This window comes from Acinonyx jubatus, chromosome B2 (genome assembly GCF_027475565.1).
Source record: "Acinonyx jubatus isolate Ajub_Pintada_27869175 chromosome B2, VMU_Ajub_asm_v1.0, whole genome shotgun sequence".
In the NCBI taxonomy this organism is placed as follows: Eukaryota; Metazoa; Chordata; class Mammalia; order Carnivora; family Felidae; genus Acinonyx; species Acinonyx jubatus.
The window spans coordinates 91230095-91234491 of NC_069385.1; the positions used below are offsets into that span (position 1 = coordinate 91230095).

At 48.9% G+C, this 4397-nt stretch overlaps 1 pseudogene; it reads right to left on the minus strand.

Moving 5' to 3' along the window:
- Nucleotides 1-279: 279 nt before the first annotated feature.
- On the minus strand, nt 280-2403 carry LOC106982518 (epithelial splicing regulatory protein 1-like; annotated as a pseudogene).
- Nucleotides 2404-4397: the final 1994 nt, after the last annotated feature.

The window sequence follows — 4397 nt, forward strand, 5'->3', positions numbered from 1 at the left end:
TGGTGACACAGAGCTCCTAAGAACTGCAATTTCCTACATAATAGGAGCATCTAACACTAAACTCCTAAATCCCCTAGAATATCCTGGAGTGTCTTTTGTTCTAACAAAATGACTCTTGGTACGTTATTGGATGGTGGCTAGCCATCAGAAAGACCAAGCCATGACTAGAATCTTAAGTCTTGTTAGCCCTAACGTTCATTCCACCAAGAGAGGAAAGGGACTACAAATGGAATTAATTATCAATAATGATAATTAATTATAATGGAGCCTCCATTAAAAAATCTCAATTAGGATGAGGTTCAGAGAGTTTCTGGGTTGGTGAACATATTCACATGCCAGGAGGGTGGCACACCCCAACTCCATGGGGACAGAAGCTCCTGTGCTTAGGACACTTTGGGACATCACTCTATGTACTGCTTCATCTGGCTATTCGTCTGTATCCTATATAATATACTTTATTATAAACTAGTAAATGTAAAAAGCAAAATGTGCCCTGTCCCATGAATACAAAGTTCATCTCCTCAGCTGAATACTAAAAGACTTTAGCATGTCTGTCCTTCACAGTTTTTTAGGATACTTCTGTGCAGCCATAAATGCTTTGTCTATAGACTTCATCTGGATAAAGACACCTTTACCCATGGGTAGCCCTGATGATTCAATACCATGTGAACCCTGTAAGTTTGAATATTTGGACAAAACTCCCCAAGAAATTACAGGAGGTCCTCAAGAAAGATCAAGAAATATCTCAAAGGTGTATATGCTCTTCAACATTTGTAGGTGTACAAACTGCCTAGGTAGTACTGGAATAATGGTGGGAAGAGGAATGAGAGGGGCTGAGAAATGATTCATCATCTGCTGAATTTCAGCTCCTATTCTCTTAAAGGGTTCAATGTATCCTTTCCTAACAAGTCCTTATGCTCCTTCGTCATGTTCTGTATATATTCCTCATGAGCAAAGAGGACAAAAGCATTTCCTGTTGGCCTACTGATCCAGGAGTTAACAAAGAAGATGGCTTCCTTCCCCCCATTGGTGAGGCAATGCTGTCCAGAAAAGGTCACCACTTCATCAGATGTGAGCACTCACATACAGTCGATCACTTCTTTCTCCTAGGAGAGAAACTGGGCTACTTCTTTGGATGTACCACCAGCAAATTTAAGAAAATCATCACCTGTTGCTTTGTAAACCTCAGTGTACTGGGTCTCCATGTGATGTTTGTGCTTCTGTAGTACTAGGCCTCTATACTCCTCATGTACAAACCTAACCGGTACTTTTCTATTCTTTCCACCCTGGACATTCAGACAAAGTTGCTGTATCTCCCACAGCAATATTGAGTCATTTAAAGAATCCTGCAATGTCCTGATCTAAACACTGCCATAGTAAATCTTGAGTCCTGACTACAGTATTATCATCAATAAGTTCCATCTTGCTGCAAGTGCCACTTCCAAATTTGGAACTTACTATCTCTGGATTTGAAAATCTGTGATGATAGGGTTCTGAAATCATTGCTAAAATTATATTCCCCACATCTAACTTGAGAGGTTCCATACTGGGAGACTGACCTATTCTCAAAATTTAAACACAGTATCATTGCTGCAATATCCAGTTTATCAATATCAGATGAATCAGGGTAACATTTCTTGAATTCTCCTCAAAGATTAAAAAAAAAATACTCAGGCAACAATACATTCTCTCATATGTGGAATTTAAGAAACAAAACATGAATATAGGGGATGGGAAGAAAAAGTAAGTTAAAAACAGAGAGGGAGGCAAACCATAAGAGACTCTTAAATACAGAGAACAAACTAAGGGTTGCTGGAGCGGTGTTGAGTGGGGGGATGAGCTAAATAGGCAATGGGCATTAAGGAGGGCACTTGTTGGGATGAGCACTGGGTGTTATATGTAAGTAATGAATCACTAAATTCTACTCCTGAAATCATTATTATACTATATGTTAACTAACTTGGATTTAAATAAAATTAAAAAAATAGAAAAAAATGATTCAGGCAATAATACATTCTTCTTGGAAGCCTTCAGATTTGCCTGATATGAGGTTGCCTATCAGTACAGAGACAGAAGGAGGTCCCCACCCCAGTGTTGAGTGCATTGTTCACTGACTGGTTAAATTGTCTCAGAGTTGGGTCCACCTACTCCTGAGAGGATAGGCTTTTCACATGGATCTTAGTTTCTTTTCCATCAGTTCCAACGAATCCAGTCTAACTAGTATTTTGTGATAGTTATTTTGTGTACTCGTTCTTGGCCAGATCCACAATTTTCCATAATAGCACTATCAGCACATAATAGCACTAATAGCACTCCTTCTCAGTGGAGCCCAGCTTGACCCCATAAGTGGCCCCAACAGTGATCTCAAAAAAGCATGATCAAGTAATGGGCAGACTCTATCATGACAATATGTGAGGAGAGAAGGGGATCTGGAGATAATGAGGTGGGGTGGAAGTGAGAAGAAAACTTGTGCTAAAACCTCTTCTATGAGAATAAGAGAGTACCCCCCCCCCCCAACATACACACACATACACTCCTTGCTACCCCTGGTGCAAAAAGCCGTAGCTAACCATCCAAATACACAACGGACCCATACCCTACACTGTGGGCAGGAAGCGTGCAGCTGCTGGCCTCCAAGGGCCTGGGAGATCTCTTAGAGAGAGTGGCCCAGCTGCTGGTGCCAGCAGCCTCAATGGGCTTTCCCAGGCTCAACAGGCCCTGCTGCTGCTACATCTTCCCCCGAGTCCTTGGTGATACCACCTTCTTCACTGTCAATGGCTTCACAGTTGGTCAAAGGGAGCACTAACCCCATTGAGCTTCTGGAAGCTGATGAGGCACCCGGACTGGGTAGGAGCTGTGCTGGTGACCCACCTGAGCAATGACAGCCTCCCTGGCCTCAACAATCTATTAAGAAAGCTGGGCTAGCAGGATAAAGTGGCCAATGGTGAGGCTTTACATACTCATCTCACCCAACATGGGTGTCCTGGGTCTCAATGCCTGCATGCCTCACAGCTGGTGTGCTATGAGTACTAGGCAAAGCTGGCCGCAGGCCTCCTGGACTGGCTGATCATCATGCCCCTGACCAGCCCCTGGCTGCCACCATCCAAGCCTACCAAATTCTTCCAGAAGATAGTCATGGATGGGCCAGCTGCCCCCACCTTGGCCTGCATCGACCACATGCTGGCTTCTTGCATGCCTGGCTGGTGTGACACCCCAGGGCCCCATCAACAAAGGTGCTGTCCCCTGGTTGCACTACACCCACCCTTCTCGTGGAAGGTCTGGCACCCTGCGGAACTCAGGGTTCTTGCAGAACATGTGGTGACCCCTAGGACATAGCAAGGACCTCAGCAAGCTGAGAGTAAGGAAAGCATGGTCTCCCTGGGCAGCTCGAAGAAGAAAGGGCCCAACGACAGCACCCTCCAGGCCTGCCCAGGGGCACTCCATTGGGGCCCTGAATGACGCAATGCAGCCAAGGCCCCACACAGGGCCGAAAAAAGCAGCCATTCCCCTCGGAGGTAAACCTGAGACCCTCTCAGACTCATCCCCAGAAGGTACACAGCACAGCCTCCGCTGTGGTCGATGTCAAGAAGGCGAGTCCCCAGGCAGCCCTCAAGCCCAGCAGAGTGCCCAGCACACCCCACCCAGGCGTCCCACCCACAAGGAAGCACCCAGTAGCTCCCACCAGGTTCCTGCTTCTGGTGTGGAGAGAACAGCTCGGCGGCTCCCCAGCCCTCTAGATAGTGGCCCGCCCAGCCTGGAGAGAACACTGGAGCTGGGCATGAGGCCTGCGGGGCAGACAGCAATAGTCCGGAAGAGAAAACGCTGGAGGTGCTGTAGGCCACCAGCGGCTCCCGCTCTGGAGCCCTCTCACGCCCTCTCCCAACCAGCCCACAGGCCAAAGACTGTAGGCGGCTGTCGCTGAGCCCACAGTGGGGCCAGGAGGCCAGGCCCGACGTCACTCCCATGGCTGCCTGCAAGGGTCGGCTCTCCGCGCCCCGCAGAGGCGTAGTCCCTCTCTGCCTCTTTCGCGCCTGCGCTGCGCGGCAGAGCACTGCACCATGCCGCCGTCCCGCACCACCACCGCTAAGGGGCAGGGCTGAGGCTCGCGCAGCGCGCCGGGGGCGGGGTGCTCCGCCTCCTCGAAACACGAGGGCTTACCCGGAGTGGTCAGGAAAGTTTGATCACCGCACGGCTGTACTGACTCCCCTAAACCCTGGCAGCTCCGACGGGAGTAGGGGAGTGCTCCAGAGGTCCCCTAGCACCACGAACTTAGACAAAGAACTTCGGGGTTCCTTGCCGAGACTCGCTGCCAGACCCCCTCAGGTTTCTCCCACTGTTGTCCACTCCGCCCAGCGCGTGCATGGTGGACCCCGATTTGCTGCCCCCAGCGCCCAGCC